Genomic DNA, 10,713 nt, shown 5'->3' with positions numbered 1-10,713 from the left:
CCAGCCCATTTGTCATGTTAATTTCATTAGCCCGTAGGCCTATCACATCACTAACAGCTGGGCTTTGATGGGCTGTCCCCGAATTAATGACATCAATTGGGTCTGGATCCAAGCTATCCGGTAACCCGACCACGACCCGATTCGTTACCGGGGGAGACACAGGAATGTTTGTTGCATCATTTTTTGGATCCGAACTAGCAGGAGATGAAAAAAGATTATTTCCATTAAAAAAGGAATCCCGATTATTTGGGAAAAGATTACGAAGATTTGAATTTGAATTAGTTTCAATCTTTTCCAAAAAAAATAGGATCTTCCTGAGCATCCACAATTGATCGGACCTTTGCTAAGGTAGCCGGAGATAATTCCGACGAACTATGAACAGTTTCTTCCGACCAGTTATTCTCCATATTCTTCAAAGCCGAAACCCTTTCGAACGTTGTCGGTGTAACATGATCAGTATTTAACTCCGGTTCACACATAGAAGTCAAATGATTACGAATCGGAGAATAACCATCCTCATCTTTACTCAAGCTAACACTTTGACTGACCACCTTAGACGTAGCGACATCGGTATTCGAATCTTGGGTAGATGATGGGAATATATGAGCCGATGATACCTGTTGGTTCATTATGGTCGGAGTATACTCATGCTCCAAGTTTAACGTTGCATGTTGGCCGCCGATTGGTTCCGATGAAAACCCGTTGTCTTTTGTATGTGTTTTTGTTGCTTGGTTCCCATCACCATGCGTATTGTTTGCCGATTCCGCCAAGGCCGGAATCGAAGAAACTTCTTTGTTAACAACACAAACTTCAATATGTGGATCATCTGTTTGAACTTCAACAGGTTTACTTTCCTCTCCTTTGTTATCATTATCATCCAACGACGGATGATCATGTTTTTGTAACTGATCCCCCGGAATAATTCCAGCAGCAACCTTCACAACCCCTATCGAACCACTTTCATCCAGTGGAGCAGATGAACGTATCGGGATGAGGACTGTCCAGATCTCAACGGCAAAGTACGTGACGGCGGAAGGGGTTTTTTCTTTGATCTCGTCATTGGTTTAGGCTAGGATGTTGTTGTGGAGGGTGGAATAGTGGTCGGGGATGTAGTAGTATTGGGTAGCAAGTGGCCGGAAAAGGAAGATTAGTGGCGGAGATAAAAGGAAATCGTGAGAGGATATTCTCTCACACCTTTAAGTGTGTGTAGCAAAATTCAACAAATGAAATTCCATCATCTTAATTATGAGTTGTGTTCAAGTTTAAGTGAATTTTCGTTTCCGTGTTTACGATTCAAGAAAGGAGAATATTCCAAGATTATTAAATCCAACTAGGTTAGAACCCGGGTTACGTGAAAAAAGAAAAAGAAATATAAAGCAAAAAAATCTTTTGATAATTTGAGAACAAAAAATGATAATAAAAATAATATAACTTATCAAATATCAAACCAACCAAACATAATAATAATAATAATAATAATTATTATTATTATTAAACCATTAAAATTTCTCTAATGTCAAACCAACCAAACAAATGATCAAACATAATAATAATAAAAACAAACTACAAACGTAAATGTATTTATCGATAAAACATGACTGGAAACCTAAAAATAATATAAAGAAAAATATTGTTTTTAAAGTGATGACAACACATCTATTTTTCCTTTTATGAAATTAACATATTGTTGTTATCTCAAAAAATGTCACACAAAACTTGTTATTCCTTGGATTTATTACTTAAGCAACAACATCATCATCAATATCATTGATATCTCCAAGTTTCCTCAATAAGTTGGATGGTGGAGAACTTTGACGGTTTGTTTCACAATTTGAATTGGAGTTATGCTATTCTCACCGGATGAATGATATAATTTCCTTGAAAAGAAAATTATAATAAAGATGTTATGACTGTTGCATCGTAGATATTGCAAATAGTGTTAAAAGGTTTCAAATATTATACAAATAAGAGATTTGCAAAAACAGAATAAAATCGATGATAAATTAATTACACGACACATTTTCACTTTGACTTTTATTTGCAAAATATATTGCAGCTCCAATCAATAGCACAAACGAAACTCCTTTTTAAAAATCCAAAACTACTGCAGTTTTGACCAATATAAAACTTTGTTTGCCTGACCAAACATATGTCTTTGACTTTAAACAATATCTAAAGCTTTGGCCCGTAATCACAATGTAATCAGTAACAACTTTTGACCAAATAAAAAGAAACAAAAAAATACACAAAGAAATAAAAAATACATTTTCAACAAAATTAAAAGCACAAATGATTTACAAAAATAAAAATAAAAAAATTCAAAACGAAAATGTTTCGGGTCAAAAGGCTCATGTTCTGACCAGAACCCATTCTGGTTCATTAACTAACTCGTCTAACCCGTCCATTTGCAACAACATAAAGCCTAAAGAAACACAAACCTCTTAGGAAGAATGAGAAGCTTGTGGAGATAAAGACATGAATATGCAACATCAAACGATTGCTGAACCTGAAAGTGAGAAAAAAATAGGCTTAAAAATTTATAATAATGGATTTCAATCTATTAATTCAAAAACTTGGTACAAAGTTTAGGACTTCAGAACCATCATGACTATGAGACTCATTGGGTTAAAAAAAGATTTAACATATCAATCCAGTAGTTAAAAAAACATTACTTTATAGACACCACCATTAAAGATCATATGATAGGCTAACAAAAAAGGAAAAAAAAGGAACTTAATCATTTAACCCTTATGACACCGAACTTCTATAACCTCTCTTGACATTTTAAAATCCGTCACAGCCTATAGAGAACCAAACATTATTAAGAAAATACTATATTGAAAAACATATAATATTGAATTTATTTTGCATAAAGATCAGATGAGCAACATTTAAGATTTCTGTTTTGAGATGCATATCAAATTCTACAGTTAAAGGGCCATGATATAGGGCCTTTAATGTAACTTATACTCAAATTCTAATAACAAAAGAGATAAACCGTTAAACATTATATATACCTCAAATTCAGCAGTCAAAGTATGTGATTCTGCACTGCCATTTTATACTCACAGTTGTGGCCTAATTCATGTGTTAGAAGGTGCAGCCAATCGCCCCATCCGGGTTTACCGCCAGCATGCGACACCTCATCTTCTCTTAAATAAGGAACACCTAAAAGACCATAATCATAAATTACGAACCAGACACAACTTATATATGCTTGTTTGTGCATAAAGCATCAAGTCCGAACACATAAAATCGCACAGCATGAACCGTGTAGCCCATTTATTTAAACGGGTTGTACCCAGGTTGTAATTAGTAAACGTGTTAACGAATCATTAACGGTTAAACAGGTTGGTGAAACAAACGTTGTTATTCTGAAATCTTTTGTTAACTGAAACAGGTCAAAATTGGTTTAGAGGGTTTTTGTGGTATTTTGTTTGAGTGCATCAAGCTACAATCACATTCAGAATGTCAGTCCAGTTATCAGTTGCATCAAAGGACAATTTGGGAATTATTAAAGTCAATATAGCACCAATAACTTCTTACTTTTTTTTGTTTTATAATTCTATAACTATATTATCAGTGATGCCTGCCAAAAACCGCCACCTTTACTTGTGAAACCCGCGAACCATTGTTATCTTCTAATATAATCGGCTCCTCTAAATCAACCCATAAATCGTACCCACCAAAATCATCAAGCATCTTAACCAACCCTACCCTCAGGTCCAGGACACAAGTCTGAAAATAATAACACGGGTTGAAGAACACATAATCTGGTTGGTAATAACTTTAACGAATATGTATAGTATTAGATATCAAAGGAATAATCACTCAGGCAAACGGGAATAAAAGGAATACGTAAATTAGGATCTGAATATAATAGTGATTGAACCTGTGAATCGACTGAATCTGTGAAGGTGAATCGATTGAAATTGCGAATCTGATTGAACCTGCGAATCCAATTGAATCTTTGTAGGTGAGACGATTGGATATGTGAATTGGATTACAAATGTTTGATTTTTACCTGTTTAGATGATTGCTAGGGTTAGAACCTGGGAATTGGGTGCTGATAAAAACGTAATCTGAACATGATAGCGCAATATTGAGAATTTGAATTGAAATTAAATAAATAAATAAATAAATAAATAATAGAAATTGCCATGTGGTATTTTGAAGAGACGTGGTTAAATATAAGAGGAGAAATTATTGAAAAATCCATTGTTTTATTAGATAGAGAGATTATCTCCAACAGTCTTAATCGGGTCGACGCTATCTTGGGCATTTCCCGAGAAACCATATCGGCGGCTGCCACTTGATAGTCGTTATGGGGCCACAAGGGCGGAACTTTCTAGTGTAACACACAGTGAGACGAAAATCCAGGTGAGCTCAGGATTCGAATTAACAACTCTGTACAAAGTTTAGCTCAAATCTTTCATTGCTATAATCTACCAAAAATAACACAAGTGGTGATCGAATTTATGTCTTAAAAAACAAACCTCCTATCAAGAAGCCGCTAGAAGTGATGGATACCTAACAAGATTTAAATGAACAACTCTCTTTAAATGAATATGTTTATGAAAAAGGAAAATTCCCAGTATAACCTTTTTATAGAGAAAGAAAATGTGTTTTAGCCTAAAATTCTTCAAGATTTCAAAAAAAGCCCACAAAATATGGATTGAGGCGCCATATTGAGATAAGATCCGACAAGATTTCTAGACCAATTGTAAGTTAACACGTGATAGAATTTCTAACAATCCGGCCAATTTTTTGAAATTCTTGAGGGAGCCGTCTATATTTGCTCACTAAATATTTATCTCAAAGCAGTCTTCGTAGACAGTTTTTTTATGTTTTTCAAACTTATCCTTCAAAATTCTAAACACCTTAAAAAATGTTTCTTTAAATTCCGTCTTTCAAAACGCATTTGAGACGAATTTGTAGTAAAGAGATGATTTAAATGAACATGTTTATGAAAAAACATATCATATTAATAAATAAACTTTTGATTCCATTTTTACCAAAAGTAATACCCTGGAAATTGTTGGCTCAAAGACCGAAACTTGCCGGAATAGTACACACGGTCAGCCTCCTAGTAAAACATGAAATGATCATATGATATATATATATCTTATTTATTTATACTGTTTGTTCTCTTAACTCACCTAGTTTTGCTTTTATTGAGTTTTTAAAACACGTACATTACACATTTGGTTCAACTTAAGTTTGATAACATAACTTAACATAACATGTCTAAGCAGCTTGCAATTACGTCCTGTGGTGAACAAAACGTCCGGCAGCCGGAGTTGGTGGTGGTTTCAAGTGATGAATATTCCGATCAGCCGCCTCGAACATCCGCTAAAAGACGTCGTAAACATATCGTCTTTACAGACTCTGATCATGAGGTAGGAGTGTTCACTTTACCCTTTTACACTATCTTCTATTTAGCTATAGTTGGTAATGTTGTTAATTAGTTTGTTAATATATTATTATAATACTATATATTAGGGCTTGTATCAGGGCCGTTTCTATGGGTGCAAGCGAGCCGACTTGAACCTGAGCTCGGCTTGTTTAACTTACATAAACCTCAATCTCGAGCTTGGCTAGTTTACGATTTATTAGTTACATTTTATATTTTTATAATTATAATTTTATATATAACATAATATATATTATTTAGTTATTTTTTCACAATATATCTAACTATCTATATAATTGTCTACCAAAAAATCATACGTGTCGCTCTCAGGTTGCTCCCCCCAAACTCAAAAGCAACCAGATTGCTTGATTTATGAATGAAGGCTTATCATTGATTTGACCCGGCTTTGGCCTGATGGGTTTGTGCTCTGTTTGAAACACAAAACCTAAGGGTTTCAATTTGTGTTTAGTTACCGGGGTTTGAGTTCTAGGGTTTGTGTATAAGCAATGGTGTGTTATCTATTGATACAAAACGGTTTTGGTTTGAATGATGAATGCCAACTGATCATTATAATTTGGTACTTAAATCACAATGTATTCAAATTTGAGGTAGAGATAAAACGGCCAATTTTTTTTGTGAAGGTAAACCATATTTATAGTTCCCATACCGTTTTATTTGGTACACTGATTTTTGATTCTTGCGTTTTTTTTATCGACTGATCTTTGAAATCGATTCTTGATGTTGAATATTGATTATACAAAACGTATAGAAGACAAGCCGATTTTAATTTCGTAAGGACCTTGAATAGTTTGTTGCTTGATGCAAACATGTTAACGCCAATTATGAGGGTTCCACTTCACAACTTCATGCCTCATATTTAATATGCGTGTGATGAGATTTTGGATATTGATATAAGTTTTACATGTTCAACTATTCTGAATATTATTATTGTTTTTATTATTATTATTATTATTATTATTATTATTATTATTATTAAATTTACACATGTATTAATATACAGGAAGGTATTATATTGACTTCCATATCATTCAAACATTTAGCTCAAGATTGATCCGTTATAATACAAGGTATTGAATTTATTGCTCATTCTCATATGTTTTGCCTCTCCATTTTAATTGAAAACACCATTACCATTTTTACACATTTTAGACTGTTTTGCATGTGGACTTTCTGGATTGCCATGGTGGATGGACCAATTAGCCTCTCTGGTGGCTGGAGTAGACTTGAAAGCTTAATTGGTTGCATTTAGTTGTAAATTTCTACATGGTTGTAAATTTTATGGTGCAGGCTCTAGACAATTATCTTCTTAGATGCCTCATATATATACTTGAAAATTAGATATGCTCATTAAGATAAGGTGTGTGGATTAAGATGAAATGGCTAACAAATGGAGCATCATGAGAAATATTGAATTTCATTTTAATATTGCTTTTGATTTCATTTACATGAACTTATTAGCAAGTTTTTCTTTGGCATTCTGTAGTATCAAACATCTTATGTATGTTGCCACGCATCGTGAAGTGAGCAGGTAAACGTGACACGCGGAAACGATACTTAACGTTAAGGATGTGCACGGTTTCATTTAGTTTGATTATTATTATTAACTCTAAAAGCCAAACTTCAAAGTTTGTTTGGTGCAAAGATTAATCGGATACCAAGGCAGTTTGGGCATTTACAGAAAATGACGGTTTAACGAGAAATTTTTTTGCTTGGGTCAGGCATATGGGTCAGCAATCTTTGACTATTCGAGCGAACCTGATTATGGATTTCGGTTATTCTAAGACCCAAATGACTTTATTTGATACAGACACCCTGAAGGAAAATAGTTGTGTCTGGTGATGTGATAGAGAAGACTATGGAAATAAGGCAAAAGCGGATGATTAAGAATCGAGATCGCACCGAAGAAATGGTGACATCTGGGTTTAGATTCTACCCAACAGAAGAAGAGTTGATATCGTTCTATCTAAAACACAAGATTGAACCAAGCACAACAAGATTGCAGCAAAGTATCGAAACAGTCATACCCGAGCTTAATGTTTACGTTTGTCCATGGGACCTCCCACGTTGGTACTTCATTTACGCCTTTATTATCTATCTTTTTATTCTTTTTTATTTTTTTTATAAGTTGGTGTTAATGCCATTACGTGATTACCAGTGTCGGTTTGTCCTCAAGCAGATTCTTGAAGATATATATTTTATGTTATTTAGAAATCTAACATGTGAGATTATGATAACATATACGTATATAAATTTTTAAAAAGCGCAAAATCATACTTAAAATCTGCCCTTTATTCGTTTTCATGTATTAAAAAACGATTTGCAAGTTTACAATGGTATAATCGTATAAGTTGGTGTCCATAAAGTGATTACCGGTGTCGGCTCGCCCTAAAGGAGATTATAAAATCTGAACTCTTTTCGTAAAAAAATCCTGATATGTGGGAATATGATAACACATAACTTTTATATAAGATTTTTAAAAGCGCAACATCCTACAATTTAAACAGAAAGTCAAGAGATTGAATGGTTAGGCCTGTAAACGAACCAATCCCTAAAATAAAGAAATACCACCTTTGTGTGTTTCTATATATGAACAATTTTCATCTCATGTATTATATTTGTGAACCAGAATACGCGGGAGAGCGATTTCGAGGAGACCCTAAACAAGGTTATTTTTTCATTCCGAGAGAAGATAAAGAAGCGCGAGGAGGAAGACCATCACTCCTCACGAGTCTGGCTACTAGAAAGCCGCTGGCTCGCCAAACATCGAAAAAGCAGGTGTGGTTTGTGAGCATGTTGTAAAAGGTTACTTTTTGGTTAATTGGCATACACGCGTGAGCTGGAGAACAAACTTTTGCGTTTGTTTGGAAGACGAAAATGGAAGACTTAAGAGACAGGAGGTATGCTTGATGTCTGTTAATGTTAAGACTTATATTTTATAATATCAAGATGGTTTCTAATGGTCATTTTTTTTTATATTGAGTTATTATTACTACCTTTAGATAAGCATAGTTAGGATATAAATTATCTTTTATATTTACATGTTTGCTGAAACACAGACAAGTGTCTTTTTTTTTTGTTTTGCTAACTACTATAGATCTCTTGCGCAGGAGGTAGGGGGTATTGCCAAGTTCATCGCCGCCTAAACCCAAGTGCCAGCTCGGAAGAACAAGCTCAACTTCTTTCTAAAAAGTTTATTTTTTTAGTAAAATGTTATTTAGATGTCTTTCCCCCTTTTTCAGTTCACCTTGGTAGACATGGTTATTTGTGTTTGCTACTGTTGTCTCTTAATTATCTTGCATTGGGCCTTGATTGCGATCGTCTTGCGATTACTAGAAGACACTTTTCCCTGTATGTATGTATTAATCTCTTTAATGGTTATTTGAGTTTTTGCTAAGATGTTGCTTTTCCTTGATCATGTACTTGCCTTCATCGTAGCAAAGCAATGTTTTATTGTGACTTCTATTTAGTGAAATGAATTGGTACTTGAGTGGAATAAAATGAATTTGGTTAACCTGATAAATTTATCTTGGCATTTGTTGTATTGTGAGGCCCCTAATCTTGCTTCGTATGAAAATTTTTTTTATCGTCAGTCTGTAACAATTTTTAATTTTCATCAAACTAAGTAAAATAACAATAATGTCAAAATAAAAAAAATAGCAGAACCCATGTCGAAATGAAAGGAATATTAAACAACTTAGGCAAAACCTTAACACCACTCGACAAATGACAAAATGATTAAAAACAAAAACCTTAATAAACCCGCGTCACACGCGGGCTAAAAGCTAGTGTATATATATACACACACATCCTATAAAAGTAATGTAAATGACAGGCTCGTTTAAGTTCGGCTTAATCAAGCTTTTTAACAAGCCAATCTTGAGTGACTTGTGAGCGGCTCGGCTCGGTTGCGCCCCTAGCCGTCCCCGATAGTTGTTAGAAACTTTTGGGCCAAATGCGTAAAAAAATTGAATCTTAAGTAACAGGGCTTTTTTATTTGGGTGTCGCGCGCATGCGCATATATATATATATATATATATATATATATATATATAGGGGAAGGTTAACGTACAAATGAAATTAACGTGCTAAACGTGAGAATCAAGTAGAGTAATTATGTAATTACATCCTAGAGTAATTATCATAGAGTAATTACATAAAGACTCTACTTGTATATATAATTACTCTATTTGATTCTCACGTTTAACTTCATTTGTATTTGATCCAAACCCTGTATGTATATATATATATATATATATATATAGAGAGAGAGAGAGAGAGAGAGACTTAATGAACCAGATAAATGGTTTTAAGTTCAAATATTAAGAATACATTTTTTTTCAAAATGTAAATATATATAAATTTTTAAAGAAAATCGGGCCCACTAGGTGATCGGGGTCGTGGGCGGTCGCCCTCCCCGCCACCCTCAAAGCCGGTAGTGGCTTGTATTTTAGTAAGTATTAATGAAATTGAATAGTTTTCTCCCAAATTACAGGGAGAAACAAGTAATGCGCGTGAGAAGTCGACGAGCTTCTACGAAAGCGGTTGCAAAACCAGATCAAACGGTACAATGAGATAATAATTGACCAGCACGGGAAGATAAAGAGACTGAAGAAGAAAGTGAAGAACTTGAAGGAGGTGATTACTGAAGAAACTAAGGGACGGGAGGCGATACGGATGGTTGCCAAGAACCATGTGGAACATGGGAAGGTGGTGAGTGGTTTGAAGAAGGAGTTTGCAGAGGCTCGGGCCGAGAGCGAGAGGCGTAGGAAAATGGTGGATAGGTTAACAGTGGAGATGGACAGTGGGCGTGCACGGTTGGAGAAGCTTAAGAAGGTGGTTGGGGGTTTAATAAGGAGATGGAGGATGGTTTGAGAGTGAAAGATGAAGATCATGTGGTTGGTGGTTAATTAGTAGTTTTTCTTACTATTTTGTTAAGTAACAAACTTTATGTGTAACATGTCACATTATATTTATGTCCGAGTCTTAGTATAGGTTAATTAGACGTTACTCAACCCGTTGGTTGAAATCGGGTTGGTGCGCTTTCACCACCAAGTTAAATGGCATTCAACGGTTATTGTAACCGTCAAAACAATGACTATAAATGTCCGATTTTTACTTGTTCATTTCTGCAAGTACATCCGAATTCTATACAAAACGAAATCATTTTTCTATTCTAACCCTAGGTGATAACAAAGGTACTAAAATTATGTGTTAAGATCTTTACCAAAAATAGATGATTTATATGTAAATAGTAGGAGGAAAGCTTGAATGTTCAAAAA

The sequence above is a fragment of the Bidens hawaiensis genome, unplaced genomic scaffold, assembly GCF_021521415.1.
Source record: "Bidens hawaiensis isolate Kalapana, Puna unplaced genomic scaffold, B.hawaiensis_p1.1 tig00017348_1, whole genome shotgun sequence".
In the NCBI taxonomy this organism is placed as follows: domain Eukaryota; kingdom Viridiplantae; phylum Streptophyta; class Magnoliopsida; order Asterales; family Asteraceae; genus Bidens; species Bidens hawaiensis.
Note: the sequence above shows the minus strand (reverse complement) of the source record.